Source organism: Ursus arctos, unplaced genomic scaffold (assembly GCF_023065955.2).
Source record: "Ursus arctos isolate Adak ecotype North America unplaced genomic scaffold, UrsArc2.0 scaffold_31, whole genome shotgun sequence".
Classification (NCBI taxonomy): Eukaryota; Metazoa; Chordata; class Mammalia; order Carnivora; family Ursidae; genus Ursus; species Ursus arctos.
In genome coordinates this window covers 7,767,674-7,784,443 of record NW_026622997.1, presented here as the reverse complement: position 1 = coordinate 7,784,443, position 16,770 = coordinate 7,767,674, and the positions used below count along the sequence as shown (strand labels likewise).

At 45.7% G+C, this 16,770-nt stretch overlaps 1 long non-coding RNA gene across 2 annotated transcripts; it reads left to right on the top strand.

The window, feature by feature from the left end:
* Window positions 1-3,546: 3,546 nt before the first annotated feature.
* Window positions 3,547-6,108, top strand: LOC130542224 (uncharacterized). Of its 2 annotated transcripts, none has more exons than XR_008956605.1 (2): window positions 3,547-3,830; window positions 4,584-6,108. It is a non-coding gene; the product is annotated as an uncharacterized LOC130542224 (long non-coding RNA). The 2 variants fall into 2 exon arrangements; XR_008956604.1 differs by lacking the exon at window positions 3,547-3,830 and adding an exon at window positions 4,058-4,477.
* The last annotated feature ends 10,662 nt before the right edge of the window (window positions 6,109-16,770 follow it).

Here is a 16,770-nt window from a genome sequence, read left to right as displayed (position 1 = left end):
GTATAATATATAGTTAAAGGTATGCTATTGAAGTTTCTCAAGAATATATTTGATAGTCTATAAACTACCATTGTAAAATTAAACCCCCTTTTCTGCTACCTATTTTTAAAATATGTATGCTGACATTAATGGAAAAACTAATGAAATCCAAATGATGTCTGGAGTTTAGTGAATAGTAAGGTTCCAATGCTGGCATCTTAGTTTTGACAAATGTACAATGGTAATACAATATTAACATTAGAGAAAACTGTGTTAGGCGGTATATGGAAACTTTCTGTATTACCTTTGCCACTTTTTTGTGAATCAAAATAAAAATTGTATTAAAATAATTATTATATCTCAAAGCTTACACATACTAACATCGTTGCTTTTAAAAAATCTCATGAGCTAGAAGAGTAAATTTCTTTTCTTTTTTTTTTTTTTAAAGATTTTTTTATTTATTCGACAGAGACAGAGACAGCCAGCGAGAGAGGGAACACAAGCAGGGGGAGTGGGAGAGGAAGAAGCAGGCTCATAGCAGAGGAGCCTGATGTGGGGCTCGATCCCACAACGCCAGGATCACGCCCTGAGCCGAAGGCAGACGCTTAACCGCTGTGCCACCCAGGCGCCCCTAGAAGAGTAAATTTCATATATACATAAAACAAATTATAAGAAGATATTTTTAGTAATACTAAGATTTCCAAAAAAATGTGTTTTCCTAATTTCTTTTAAAACCCCTGCTACACATCTGCTTATCAGCTGTTATTCTAATTTTAGAGAATGATTCATCATTCTAGGTTGTTTTTCCCCCATATTTATCTAATAAAATGAAAGATGAAATCTGACATGAACGGTGTATGAATTAATACAAGAAAATCTGTTTTCTGAATCAAATCTTGATTCTGTAATAGCAGATTAAAGAATGGTGTCATGCCTTACTACCAAAGGTAGAAAATTATGATGTTTTATCACACCTTTATGAGACATTTTGCCTCTATCATAATATCTCACATTAAGTATCAATGGAAGGAAATCTTTTGCTTTTGTTTTCTAGTAAATTAAGTGTTTAACTGTTGTATATTATCGTGAACTCAAAACAGAAGTAGATAACAAGTGAACTGACCACATGGAAACCAACACAGAATAAAGGAAGACATGTACAACACTATTGCAAAGGCTGACAATTAGATCTAAAACATAATATATTAAAAAAATAAAGAGACTCCAGAAGTTCCAGAGTGGTAAGATTCATTCATTCATTCATTCAAAAAGTGTTCACTGGCCACCTTTCTGTGTCAGTCACTTTTGGGGCATGGAAGACTCAATTCTGAGCAAAACCACACCCTGGTGCCTTGGTTCCTGGTCCCCAAGTGTCATGGAGCTTACAAACTGATGGGGCGATGGACTCGAACAGGAGCTAAGACAGAGAATGATTGCAAAATAAATTATGTGTGTGTGTGAGCATGTGTGTGTGTTTTTAATTTATGTCAGGATTTTTGTTTATTTATTTTTAAAGATTTCTTAATTTAGGGAGAGAGAGAGAGCGAGCAAGCATGCGAGTGAGGGTAGGGGCAGAAGGACAGAATTTCAAGTAGACTTCCCGCTGAATGTGGAGCTGGACTGTTATCCATCTAACAACCCATGAGATCATGACCTGAGCCGAAATCACAAGTCTGTCACTCAACCAACTGAGCCACCCAAGTGCTCCGGATTTTTAAATAAAGAGTCTTTCTGTAGGGAATTGTTTGCTGATATTACATGTTCTCCCTCAGTGCAAATATATATAACCTTTTTCACAGACTTTAGGGACAGATAATATTCATGATCTGCTGACCTCATTTGTTTCCAGGGAAAACAAAACTATTTCGGAGTAGTGATAGAAGGGGTCTCAGTTTCTGTTAGGGATTTTTTTTTAATTGATAGTATGGTGCCTTTTATTGATAGTATGGTTCTACTTTTGTAAAAAATATTATATAAATGTAGATGTTTCCACATATACGTATTTTATTACATACAAGGGCATCTAGGGGTGAAAGGAGAGGAATATTTCTTTTTTTAACTCTGTTTTCTGGATTGCTTGATTTTGTTACAGGGACAGATATTGCTTTTGCCACATTATGAAAGTAAGGTGATATGTAGAGCAATCTGGGCTGAGCTTGGAGTGGAAGCTCCATTCTGTTGGGGGAGGGCAGACTGAGCTCTTGCTGAGGCCTTCACATCCACATCCCTACAGATAGAAAAAAATATTTTAAAAACATAAATAAATCCTCAGTCCCACTGGAAAACAAGAGAATCCTTGGTGGATCAGAGAAAAACTTAGTAAGGATTAAAAAAATGGAAAGCTGGGATTAGCAAAGAAGTACACCACCAATCGAAACATTCACAGGAGCATCCCGTAATAAAAGGTAGGAACCCCTCCAAGAAAGCCCCAGGCCTGCCCTGTACCCTCGGGGACACAGGATTACAGGTGCAGCACCCTGGACCTCAGACAACTCACCGCAGGTGATTGATTAGGGAACCCCAGCAGGAGCAATCGGGAAGATCAGCTCTTGCACCACAGACAGTGCTGCTTGCCCACCCACGTGAATAGCAGAACCTGGCAGTACTTACTCAGACTACCTGGCACGTAGTACAAAGTGCAAAGCGACCAGCAAAATGCATTTAGCATTTTAGGAATTTGCATTGGATAATGAAAACTCTACTTTGGGGGTGAAGTTAAATTATACCTTGTGTTTCTTTTGGAAAGTGCTGTAGAAACGGTCTAAAGTGTAGATAAGATCTCAAATATCAAATTAAAAATTAGAGCGACAGCAGAAAGCTGGGCCTGAGGACTCCATGAGCAGACTCTGTCCCGGTAGCGGTGGGACTTGGTGAGGCTCTGATGGTCTGTGGGCTGTCTACTGAGAAAAGGAGTTAAACTAAAACAGAACAAAGGCATTTATTTGGGGTCTCGGGGTTACAATTTAGGGAGCACAGATTCTGGAGTAACCAGAAAAGTGTCCCGTTCCTGTGGGAAAGCAAGGGGTTTTTATGACAAAGAAAGAAGGCATCATTATATGATTTAGAGAAAAAGAAGACCCAAAAAATCTTAATTCGGTGCTAATTTTGATTACCATCTAATCGACTGTTTAATTGGTGCTATCAAACGAACTATACCTGGTACGCGTTAGTTAACTTTTATGTCTTCATAAAGTTCCTATTAAGTTTTATGGTCCGAATGCCAGTTATCCTGTTGGGTTTTATGAGCAGCTGCTTGTAAAACCATGCCTGCTTCTGGCACAGTTTGAGATCATTAGTTAGGAAACCGAGCTTCAAAATGGAGACGCTCCTGTCCAGATATTTTATACAATTACACAGGACGTAACCTCGGCAAAGCCGGGGGGTTCTGGCAGAGGTCCGAGGGGCATCAAGGTGGACCGGCAGGTCCAGTGTAATGTGATGAGTCTCCCCTTTATGCTGGACGGCGGACACAGTCAATGCCGACATCCCACGCGGCCCCTGGCCCGGGCAGGTGCGGCGCCCAGTTCCGCTCACTCTGAGCGTCAGTCTCTTCCTCTTCCGCGGGTCTTCCGGCCTCCCCAGCCTGACCAGCCTCCCCTCCTTCCCCCCGCGGATGCACTGAGAGTCTGGCGAGTCTGGCGCCGGTCCAGCCGTAGGGAACTCCAGGAGACCTGGCCCCCTCTCCTGGAAAGGACCTTCTAGTGGAAACCAAGGAGGGGACAACACAGCTGGTTCCAGACCGTGGCTAGTGCTGTGGAGGAAATAAAGAGGGCGCTGTGGTAGAAACTAACGGGTCTCCTCGGGGCGTACAGGGTGTCACGAGACCGTCCTCTACCAAGCCTGAGCCCCAGGTGAGTCATCCTAAGAGATCGCTTTCACGCCCTGCTGCGCTGGCGCCGGGGCGCGTCCCCCTGGGCCCAGCCCCGGTCCCGCCTCTGTGTCGCCGGCTCCTCCCAGCCGCGGCGAGCTGGGGCGCAGGGGGGCTCGGCTGGCAGGACGCCGCGCGGCGGAGATCGCGGGGTGCGGCCTCGGGGAAGCGGGCGGGAGCCGGCGGGCAGGGCGCCGAGGGCGCAGCGGGTGCCAGGGGCGTGGCAGGGAGTGGGCGGCAGGCGAGGGACCCCGGAACCGCCTGCCTCTTGCTGGTCGCCGGCGGCACACCCCGCGCGCCCAGTTCTCGGGCGGGAGGGGAGCCGCGCGGTGCGCCCGGGGTCCCGCCACTCCTTAGCCCGGGCGGGCCCCATGGGGTCCGGGGGTGTCTGCCGCTTTCGGGGCTCCGAGCTCCGTCATCGCTCAGTCCAGCTCAGCTCCCTGGCGGCTCGAGGGCCCTTCTCGGCCTGCCGCCCCTCCTTTCCGGGAGCATCGTGACCTGCGCTCGGTGACTCATCCCTGAGCTCTGCCCTCTGACTCACCCGGTCGCTTTCTTGGTTACCCGGAACCGCCGCGTCCCCAACCCTCTCCGGCCTCGCCTTCCCTGCAGCATTTCGTGTGAACGCCGCAGGTGCTAATTCCTCCAGCTCGGGCTGGGGAAGAACGGGTGGCGCGCCTCCCAAGCCCCCGGGGGATCACCAACCTCCACCCTCCTTTCTGGCCCCATTTCCCCGCAGGCTGAGGATTTCAGCACCTGGCTCAGCTTCCTCGCTGCCTGTCCCGCTGGAGTCATCAGTCCACACCTCTGCAGCCGTTAGGGTCTCCATCAGATCCTACACGTACTGGATTCCGACGGTGACACCGCCGCTCAGCTGTGCGCGGCTAGCTTCCTTCTTTAAAACTCTCTTCTCTTTTGTTTGTTGTTAATGATTCTCTTTCCAGATTCTTTTCATGCCTCTCTGGCTTCTCCTTGTCTTTTTCTGGCTCTTCTTTTCCTCTAGTCATCCTTACCTATTGGCATTCCTGAGGGTTGGATGCTGTCCCTGGCCAACCTCTCCAGCCCATAACTTCACCTCATCCATTTGCTGATGACCCCTACATTGACAGCTGGTGCCTAGACCTCTCACCTGAGCCTTCTGTGGGACCTCAACCTTGCCCTAACAAAACCAAAATGCATTCTGTTCTCCAAAGTCATTTGTCTTCCTGTTTCCAATCTTCCAGTCTTGCTCGTGGTCATTGCCATTCACCCGCTGGTCCAAGTCAGTGATCTGAAAGTCAGCTAGATTCCTCCTTCCTTATCTACCCATCCAACAACCCATTGTCGGTCCCATCCTACCTTCTTCCTGAACCGCTTTTCCTTCTGTTAAAAAAGAAAACCACAGGCCCCAAATGGTGTTACTTAGTCCAGTCCGAGTCACCAAACCAGAGCTTAATACCTAATCTCATTGCAATTTCAACCTCCTTCAGCAATGTAGTCTTAACAGGTCAGTCAGGAATTTTCTGATGCATGTCAGTGAGTCTGTAGCTTGGCCCTCTCCATCCCCCCGAAGGAAGATGAGAATCTGATAAAACCCCCTGCTCTTCCTTCTCAGGGAAAGAGACCTTGCCTGGAACAATCTTTTTCTTCTGCTTTTACCTTCTTGCCCCACCCTCCTTCCTATAAAAACTTTCCATTTTACCCAACTCCTCATAGCGCCCCTCTACTTGCTGGATGGGAGACTGCCTGAGTCAGGAATCATTTAATAAAGCCAATTAGATTCAGTTGAATTTGTTTATTAATACCTCCATCTTGCCCACTGCCACTGCCCCTGTGCACACTGGGGTCTTTCATTTCAAGGACTGCAGCTCTGACACTTCAGTCTTGTTCCCATCCCCCTTGTCTGCATTCCTGCAGAGCAACCTTCCCGGGACATAACTCTGCTTAGGTGTCCCACAGTTCAGAATTCTCCGGAGACTTCGGAGACAGCCTATAAATAAAACTTTACTGGCATGACATATAAAGCCCTTCACAGACATCTAGTCTAAACTGCCTCATAGGGGCGCCTGGGTGGCACAGCGGTTAAGCGTCTGCCTTCGGCTCAGGGCGTGATCCCGGCATTCTGGGATCGAGCCCCACATCAGGCTCCTCCGCTGTGAGCCTGCTTCTTCCTCTCCCACTCCCCCTGCTTGTGTTCCCTCTCTCGCTGGCTGTCTCTATCTCTGTCAAATAAATAAATAAAATCTTTAAAAATAAATAAATAAATAAATAAATAAATAAATAAACTGCCTCATAATTGATGATATGGCAATAGTTTGTTGCTTCCTCCAACAAGCATACTTTTGCAGGTTTCCCTGTCTCCCAGTTTGGAATACTTCCTCTGCTTAGCTCAGCCTTGTTCTGCAGACCTCCACTCAAGTGTTAGGGAGAGTTGACACCTTTCTGGATTCCTCCAGCCAGACTCCTTGTTGCTGCTCCTACTTTTCCTTGCCCCTTGTGCTGAAGGCCATTACAGCACAAACCACATCCTATTTCATTTGTTGGCATGTTTGTATAAGGAGAAACCTCAGTCCAGTCTTCCTCTTGAATAGAGAAAAACCCCAACGCTTTCCTCCTCCTGTGTTTCTCTCTGGTGTGTCTCCTTTACTACTCATAAAAAGCACTTCACTTCTGACCCTTCTGGTCACCAAATGTATGTGGGGGATTTCCTACACCAAGCAGTTCTCTACAGCACCAGCTGAAGTCCTATAATTTAACTCAGTTCTAGCACATTCTACCTGGAGATCATGTCCGATCCCATAGGTTAGGGGCTCAGTCCCACTAGACTGCCTCTCACCCCCCTCAACTTCAGATGCCAGTTGCAAGTAATACGTTCCCAGGTTACCCACAATTCCTTTCCGGTTTGGCTACAGATGGGAGGTTCCCATGATGTCCCCCCACCCTGTGCCCACCCTGGTTTGATTAATTTGTTAGAGTGGCTCAGGGAACTCAAGGAAACACATTTACCAGTTTATTAAAAGAGAGATAAAGGATATAGATGAACAGATACAGAGGCGCCTGGGCGGTTCAGTTGGTTAAGTGTCTGCCTTCAGCTCAGGTCATGACCTCAGGGTCCTGAGACTGAGTCCTGGGATCAGCCCCAGGTTGGGCTCCCTGCTCAGCAGGGAGTCTGCTTCTCCCTTTCTCCCTTTCCCTCTGCCCCTCCCCCTCCACTCATGCCTCTCTCTCTCAAATAAATAAATAAAATCCTTAAAAAAAAAAAAAGATACATAGGGCAAACTCTGGGAGTGTCCTGAGGGCAGGAGCTTCTGTCCTTCTGGAGTTGGGGGTGTGAATGTGTTCGCCAACGTGGTACCTCCCCGAACCCCATCTTGCTGGGATTTTTGTAGAGGCTTCATAATGTAGGCGTGATCGGTCATTAACTCCACTTTCAGACCTTCTCTCTTCTTAAGAGGATGGGGGTTTGGTTTCTAATCATGGCTTGGTCTTTCTGGTGACCAGCTCTCATCCAGGAGCCACCCAGGGCCCCACCTAGAGTTGCCTCACTAGAAAAAGACACTACTATTACCCAGGAAATTACAAGGGTTTCAGGAGCCCTATGTCAATAACTGGAGTCAACGACCAACTATCAGAACAAAAGTGGTTCCTTGTGTTCTTACCACTTAGGAAATTACAAAGGTTTCAGGAGGCTGGTTGTTAGGAGCAGGGGGCGGACCAATATATATGTTCTGTATTATCTCACCATATCTATTTGATATCTTGAGGTCAGGGACCTTGTCTTCTGTCATCATATTGCCAGACCTTAGCGTAGCTCCTGGCCTATAGTAGGTGCTCAATTAAAGTTTGTGGAGTGAATGAAATAATTAGTCATACCACCAGTTAGGACCTCACTTACCATTTCGTGAATGCCAGGTAGTCCATATAATAAAGTTATTAAGGCTGATGAGCAAACATTAAGTTATCAAAGAATACCATTGCAAATGATATAAAAGACTTTGCTCTTGCTTAGATAACTCATAGGGTAAGAACTCCCCATGGTCCTTGTGAGGATCTTACATTGCCTTTGGGATTTGTGATGGCCCTGGGAGAAAGTATGTACTGCACACAACAGTGAGGAGGTGATAGAGCTCTCCCTCGGCCCTTGATGTTTTGTCCCTGGGGCTCAGCAAACAGTTACCTTCCTCTTGAGGGACTGGGGTTCTCCAACTCGAGGCAGATGGGCACCTAGAAAGTGATGGAGCTGCTTCCCTTGTTTAAAAAGAATGAAAATGACCTGACCAGCTTTCACCAAGTAGGAGTAATGAAAATGCGTATCTTGTGACCCTTTTTGTTTTCATTCTGTGATACCAAAACCTGCATTTTGAAATTAAACCTCCTGCCCTTTGTGCAGAATCTAGTGCGCTATCACAGGTGTCCCAGCCCTTGAGCACTAAGCCTGGCCAAGAAGACACTCTCGGAGTTTCCAAGCCCTGGTTTCAGTCCCTGTCTCCCCAAGCATGCCCTGTGACAGGTGACCAGCCTGGAGGGGATTTTTACACCTTGGCACAAGCCACAGACTGGCTGAAATTACACTCATAACTGTTGAGCCCTGCTCTCAACCATTTTTGTTTGTTTGCTTGCTTTTTAAAAATTTTTTAGGAGCTTCGTTAGCACAGGGCCCAGTCGGAACTGCTCTGGCAGAGCGCACCGTCTCTCTAACCCGGTGTTTGAGGAAACAGTTTCCTTGGGCTTCTCATGCAAATCCATCCAGCTCCTTTCAGCAATGTCCTGGACCTCAGGGCAAGGCGGCCCAGAGCTAAGGGCACCCACCCCCAGACAAAGGGTTCCCATCCACCTTTCTTTACATTTGCGTTCTGAAATGGATCTCCCAAGTGATTCCAGACCAAATAAGAAGACAAGCTTCTCTTGTGAGGAAGAAAGAAAGAGGGGGAAAAGGTAAGAGAGAGAGAGGGAGAGAGAGGAAACTCTGTTCAGCTATTTAGCTATTTCTTAAAATCATATGATCATGAATATTAAAAAAATCTCCAGAGTAATCAGATTCTTTTGACTTAACTCAGATTTTAAATAAGAAAGCATGATTTCCAAAGAAATAAGTGTATAATAAACTGAATAAAGTGAGATAACTGAAACATAGATTCTGAAAAACTCCTTCTGGATTCCAGGTAAAGCCGTGCACGCGGTAGGTGAGCCAGCTCTAAGCCCCTTCCTGTGGGCCCTTCCTGCGGCCCCTCTTCCCAGGGACACCTGTCCTTCAGGTACTGGGTTAACATGTTGGTCTGGAAAGTGCAAATTCCATCCGAGTCCTTGGATTAAAGATGGCCTAAAATAACAGAGAATAATGGTCAACACAGAAGTAAGCAGCGTTGCTTTGCTTCCCCATCGTACTCTTGACAAAGCAATCGTTTATTTCATTTTAGGTTTTCCTTTAAATCAGACAATTTCCTAGTACTTTCCTGGCTATTTCTGACTGTGACTCTTCAGAAGGCAAACGGCGTGCTCCGCTCTGCTCAGTCCTTCAAACACAGCCTTCCCTCCAGCGGAGCCCCCGCTCTACCTGGCCGTCTTAGGTCTTAGTCATCACTGCGAAGTTTCTTCGAAGAGTATTCTAAGAGGGCTGTCTCCACCCGTCTCTTTTTATCCTGAATTGCACTCACTTTGGTGGCTGTCCTGCCTGTCACTAAGGTAACTATTGCCCTGGGAATGACAAGTGGCTTCTCCCTCTTTAAGTCTCCATTTCCTCCAACATGAGCTACTAATGTCGTTGACCTCACTCTCCAATGTCCAGCCTCTTCTGCTCTTTTCAGTCTTCTTTGCTATGTGCTTTTTCCCCCAGCAATCTTTTAAATTGTTGGTTGTTTTTGCCTCGGCTTCTGTCACCAGACAGATGCCTTCCTGATCAACAAGCTTGGCTGGGCCGATGCATCCCTCCTCTGGCTTCTGGCCCCTGGACCCACAGCTTTGTCTTTATTTCTACCTGTGTCCTGGACATCGTCCCCTAAATGTGTCACAAGCACTATAAAGCCCTTTTGACTCAAACTAATTCTTTATTTGACCCCTGAACCTATCCTCCTCCCCTTACATTCTCTTTTTTAGTTAATTATATCATCTTGTATCCAATTACCTGAGTTAGACTACTAAGAGTCATCTGGGACTCCATTCTGTTCCTTTATATCCTATGATTTCTGCTTCCTGATTAGCTCCCTGCCTCACCAGCATCACTGATGCCAACTACGTAGGCTTAAGCCCAAATGGCCCATGCTCTGGATCCCTAAAGCCAACTCCTAACGGACTCCTGCCATCACCGTCTTCTGCATCCAAACCATCCTAAAGGCTGATGCTAGAGTCAGAAAGAAAGGGAAGGAGGGACAGAGGGAGAGAGGGAGAGTAGGGAAAGGAATAAATGAATGAATGAATGATGTTATTCCTCTAGTTAAAATCCTATAATGGTTCCCCATTGCTTGGCCAATAGATCCCACGCTCCTTAGAATGGCGTAAGGACCCTTTCCAGGCCAGCGCTACCTTGCCCATTTAACCCCACTTATCCTCACTTTGAGAGAGACACCACATTCACATAACTTTATTACATATATTGCCATAATTGTTCTATTTTATTAGTAGTTGTTAATATCTTACTGTGCCTTATTTATCAATTGACCTTATCGTGGGTTTGGTACTAGGTAGTTTCAGGCATCCACTGGGGGTCTTGGAACAGATCCCCCCACTACTGAATATTGCAAACACAATCTCCCCTTTGCACCCATCTGAACTGCTGAAAAAGGGAAGGACCATGTTTTATTCAGTCTTATTTCTCAACGTCTTTGAGACCTGATACTGTCTGCTGAAAGAAAACCAACCTCAAAATAGGTTAGCGAACGCTTTCTTCACTGTCTTCCTGGGACTCGAGTCCAGGAGGCAGTGTTTCAGATTGCTCTGAGGAACCGCTCTGAAGCTTGCCAGCTGCACGGGGAAAGGGGCACCTGCTGCAGTCGGTGCTCCAAATACTTGTGCGCCGCAAGGTGCAATTCGTTATGGTGTAAAAAGTAAGGTTTCCTGATTTACACACAGACCTGAGAAAGACCCTTAGGTCCCCTAAACACCTTATATTTCGGTTATATCGGATCGTTTAAAAAAGTTGCTTGCTTGTCTCCTTTGTTGAGCTGGTTTCCGGTTCTCCCTGGTTTTGATTCCTCCCGGAGTCCGTGTCAGGAGGCTGTGACCTCCTGTAATCGGCCACCTCCTGCGGCTTCAGTGCCCAAGACAATACTCAGTATTATAAATGTTTAGTAAGTGAAGCTTGGGGTTTTCCAGCTCTTCTGTCTAGTGGGGTTTCGAGGGTATGGAGCTGGGGAGGATTTACAAAAGGCACTTCTCCGTTTGAACATGCTGTGATGGAAAACTGCAGCGGAGCGCAGGAGCCCCGGCTGCTTGTTCCGCTCAGTCCTTCACCCTCACCAAGGTCGTCTGCCAGCTGCCCAGTGGAAGAGGCACGGCCGTGCTGGAGTTTCCCAAGAATCCCAGGAAGGACAGAGAGTCAACGTGAGGTCCATTGGGAAGGACCATGGATTTACCTCAGTCGCAGGACTACGGTCACATTTTAGGGAAGGAAAGAGGGGGAAAAGGAATCTTGTCTAGCACGGGGTCCCTAGGAGTCTGGAAAGAAAGCTGGGGGCTGATCACTCTCAAAAATGCTCCAGGGTTGCTGCCCAAACCTCTGCCAAGGTATTCGAGGAAAGAAGGCAGGTAGGTTTTTTTTGTTTTTGTTTTTTAGGTTCTTGGCGTGGGTCCCAGAAAGCACCGGGAGGAGCCGGAGGAGCCGAGCTCTTTGCAGGGAGTCCAGAGGAGCAGGGAGTACGGTGGGAGCAGTGCGGGCCAGCGCTCACCAGCTCGGCTGTGCAGGGTGCAGAGGCTTGGATACTCCCCAAACTGTCCTCAAGGAGAAAATGCAGATAAGCCTGATGTCTACCTCTCAGCTCCTTAGATATCATTCCAGAAGCTTTTCTGGGGTAGGAAAAATCGAGACCTCACCTCAGTTTCCAAATGTTTCCCAAAAGGGGGTCACCAACTCCCAGAGGAAGGGAGTGAGCAGTCTTTGTTCAGCCACTGCCGACAGGTTCATTAGATCTCTGCTTCTCACATTTTGCCCACTTTGGGCAATGTCTTAGTTTATGTTTTTTAAGTTTATATTTTCATTCCAGTTAGTTAATATACAGTGCTGTATTGATTTCAGTGATTCGACAGTTCCATATGTCAGCCGGTGCTCATCACAACACGCATACTCTCTAACCTCCTTCACCTATTATTCCCCCCCCCCCCCGACCCTCAGTTTGGCTGCTTCCATATCTTGGCTGTTGTAAATAATGGTGCTACAAAAACGGGGGTGCTGCTATCCCTTTGAATTAGTATTTTTGTATTCTTTGGGTAAATACCTAGTACTGCAATTACTGGATGGTAGGGTAGTTCTATTCTTAACTCTTTGAGGAGCCTCCATGCTGTTTTCCACAGTGGCTGCACCAGTTTGCACTCCCACCAACAGTGTATGAGGGTTCCCCTTTCTCCACATCCTCTCCAATACTTGTTGTTTCTTGTGTTGTTGATTTTAGCCATTCTGACAGGGGTGAGGTGATATTTCATTGTAGTTTTGATTTCAGGGTGTTATTTATTGGCCTCTTTGATGACCTGTCACTGGCCGAAGACAAGGTTACATTTTGTCCTTAGCAGGGGTCAACCTTCCAGCAACGCTCTCCATGTTCATGACCTCTGTTATCTGCTGCCAACCTGGCCTGTCTTTCAGAAGTGACCTATGACGTGAACATGTCTGTCAAGTGAATCTCTAAGAAAGGCTGCTACAATTTCTTTGAAAGAACATTAGATATGAAGAACTGTTAAGTATTACGAGGTTGCTAACAGGCCATTGCTATGCCATTTGAATAACTTTTAGATTGTTTGTAGGAAACATTGCAATGTTTACTATCTGTAGGGAAAACCAAATGTGAGATAGTTGCCTGGGAAATTATGTTATGTGCTTTATGGGAGAGCAGAGGTTCTAGTTCTGGGCCAGTCTCAGAGTTTTGCACTGCAGATGTGTGGTAGATGTCTATTTAATTAAATTGGTTTTGCTAAGCAATTGACCCGGTCAGGGATGGTTCAGTCCATTAGGGTTCTCTTCTTCTTCTTTCTTCTTCTTCTTCTTCTTTCTTCTCCCTTCTCCTCCCTACTCCTCACTCCTCCCCCTCCCTTCCCCCTTCCTATCCTCCTCCTCCTCCTTCTTCTTTTCCCCTTCTTCTTCTTCTTCTTCTTCTTCTTCTCCTTCTTCTCCTTCTCCTTCTTCTCCTTCTTCTTCTTAACTCATTTAAGGCCCCAGGTGACTATTTAGACACTTAGTCTGGCTTGGCTCATTTACTGTAATCTGATTTTTAAAAGGTATCATTAAATCAATACAAATCCAACTCTACCATTGAGATCAAGGTAGAAGTGCTCCACCAGTTTAATGGAAGTTCGTTCCAGTTAGTCTGCACAGCACTGAGCATAGACATAGAAAACAACAGTATTACATAACATAAATGTCATGGCCACAGGTTCCAGTTATGAGACGAGTTTCCTTTCTTTTTTTTTGAAGATTTTATTTATTTCTTTGAGAGAGAGAGGAGCGCACAAGCAGGGGGAGAGGCAGAGGGAGAGGGAGAGGGAGAAGCAGTCTCCCTGCTGAGCAGGGGGCTCGATGTGGGACCCTGGGATCATGACCGGAGCCAAAGGCAGACGCTTAACCATCTGAGCTACCCAGGCGCCCCTCCTTTCTTCTCCTTTTGTATGAGGGTTGAATGTCAGCAGAATAGAATGCACTTATTCAGGGTGATGTTTTAGTTACTGCTCTTTGGTCACGGGTGAGTTACTGTGCTGTACATTCATGTCAAAACCAACTTGTGTTAAATAAGCTGAATACAGGTTGCCACACGCTTTTTAAATGGGTTTTTGTCAATCTATTATTTCCAACATTTAAAAGGGGGATTATTTTCGAAAATAAAACACAGCAAAACATTTACCTGTAATGATCCCAAATTCATAAGTAGAATGAGCTTTGTGTAGTATCATAATCGAGAATCTTTATTTCCAATTTACTGATTGTAAATTCAGACTGCTCTATAAACACCAAAAGGGGTCTGTTTTACTTTTATTTCACATGGAGTTACCAAAGTCCTTTGCAACTGAAATTGAACCAATCCCCCATCCAGGGCAATTTGGGAAATAAAATGCCACGCTATTGCCGAGAGTCAGAGGCGTATGTTTTCTGTCAGGGTTAATAACAGAGATCAATTAAACTGGAATTGGCAAGAAAAAGACATTCTCTGGAATCAGATCTTTTTTGTTGACATCATTGCTGTATTTGAAGTGAATTTTCCAAACATGAGACAGCAATGAATCACCGAGTACTACTGAGCAGCAACTGTGTGGGTGGCCTTCAGCACATGGACTGGGGTACTCTTGCCTTCCATCGTCACTGCTCTCTCTTCCTCCCGTCATTACTTGGGGCTGAAATGAAACTATACAGATACTCGAAGAAGGGGTGCCTGGGTGGCACAGCGGTTAAGCGTCTGCCTTCGGCTCAGGGCGTGATCCCAGCGTTGTGGGATCGAGCCCCACATCAGGCTCCTCCGCTATGAGCCTGCTTCTTCCTCTCCCACTCCCCCTGCTTGTGTTCCCTCTCTCGCTGGCTGCCTCTATCTCTGTTGAATAAATAAATAAAAAAAAAATCTTAAAAAAAAATACTCGAAGAAAACCTTAGTGAACTGTATAATCTAGAGAAGGAGTTCCTAATTATGACTCAAAAATCTAGAAGCAATAAAGGAAAACTCATTAAATTTGACTACATTAAAAACGAAAAAGTATGCTGAAACCACCGAAAACAAAGTCAGAAAACAGAGGAGAAGCTGGGAGAACATATTTGCAACTTATATCACAGAGGACTAATGCTACTATATAAAGAGCACTTAAGAATCAAGAAGAAAAAGACCAAATGAGTTAAAAAAATGAATAAAAGTCATTAACAGTTCACAGGGGGAAACAGAAAAGAGGCAATGCTTTTTCTTTTCTTTCTTTTTTTTTAAGAGAGAGAGAGCAAGAGCACGTGCCTGTGCACATGAGTGGGGATGGGGGGGCAGAGGGGGAGGAAGAGAATCTTAAGCTCCACACAGAGCTCAATCTCATGACCCTGAGATCATGACCTGAGCAGAAATCAAGGGTGGGGTGTTTAACCAACTGAGCCATCCAGGTGTCCTGAGGAAATGCTTTTAAACATATGAAAAGATGTTCAGCTTCACTCATAATAAAGGAAATGGTAATTAAAACAACATGAGATAACATTTCTCCCCTATCAGATTGGTAAAAATCCAAAGATGTCCAAGTATCCCTGTTGGTAAGGCTGTGAAGAACTGCTTAGACGCAGCTGGTGAGAGGACAAGATGATACAATCCCTGGGAGAGGAATTTGACAATAACTAACAAAAATATGTGTATTTTTCCTGTGACCTAGCAATCCCATTTCTAGGAATCTAGGAATCTGGATTAATGGATATTTCTCCACTAACACAAAACAGTATTTACACTAGTATCTTGCTCCTGAAAGTGTGGTCTATGGGACGGCAGCCTCAGCAACCTGGGAGCTTGTTAGAAATGCTGTATCTCAGGACCTACTGAATCAGAATCCACATTTTAACCACACCCCAGATCCTTCACACGTGCATTTAAGTTTGAGAAGCACAGCACTAGGTTATTGGTGGCATTATTTATAATGACATAAGATTGGAAACAACCCAAATGGCCATCGGTGACACACGATGAAAATGAGGTAGCCATGAAAAGGAATAAGGATGCTCTCTGTAGCAAATACATAGATCTCCAAGGTTTATTGTTGAATGAAAAAAAGCAAGTTGCAGGACTATTCATAGATAAAAGATGGACAGATAGGTAAGTAATAGAAAGCCACCTTTTGGATCAGCACACACACACACACACACACACACACACACACACATATGTTTGCAAAAGGGTAAATTGGAAAGACAAACCTGAAGCTAATAAAAATGGGTTGAAAAGGAATGGAGAATATAAACGTGGAGTGATACCTCTGGGTATTCCTTTACGTTTCAGTACTCCAAAAATAAAATCAAAACAGTCATAACTGGGAGAGGGATGGTGGGGTTTGCTACTGCCATGTAGTGGGTAGAGAGGCCAGGAATGCTGTTAAACATTCTACAGTGTCAGAGCACGACCAAGAAAAATCCAGCTCAGGTGTTATTAGTGTCCATGTTGAGAACTCCTGGCCTAGGGTAAGAATGGAGGAAGCACAAAACAGTTTGAGGTTTCCAAAATTGAACTCATTTTTAAAACGTGAATAGCATTTTCCCCTCCTCCAGTCACCCGAGCCCTTTCCATTCTCCAAGGCTGCTCCAAGATGGCAAAGGTGGATTTCCTACGCATTTGTTTAGTCAGTACCCTGGAGTTTAAATTCACATGCGTTGGAAGACTACTGGAGTCTTTGAACACACAAGATGATCACTTAGAGTTTGTTCATTTAAAATTTCTGTCCTGGGGCGTCTGGGTGGCTCTCTCGGTTAGCGTCCCACTCTTGATTTGCACTTAGGTCATGATCTCAGGGGTCCTGAGATGGGGCCTGCTTACGATTCTCTCCTTCTCCCTTTGCCCATCCCCACCCCCTCAATCTCTACAAAATACATAAAAAATAAATTTCTGTCCTGCCGTGGAGAACTTATGCTCATGTGCCAGGAACTGGCACTCTTCTAGTCACCGAGAACATCATTCACGGGCTCTACAAAGCCACGGTAAGGCTCTGGTGTGGCCACGCAGGGCTGCCCTCTGACTGAACACCTCTGGAGGGTCAGGCCTTCCTTTGATTCACTTCCCTGCTGGCCCAGCGGGCGAGCTCAAGGAAAC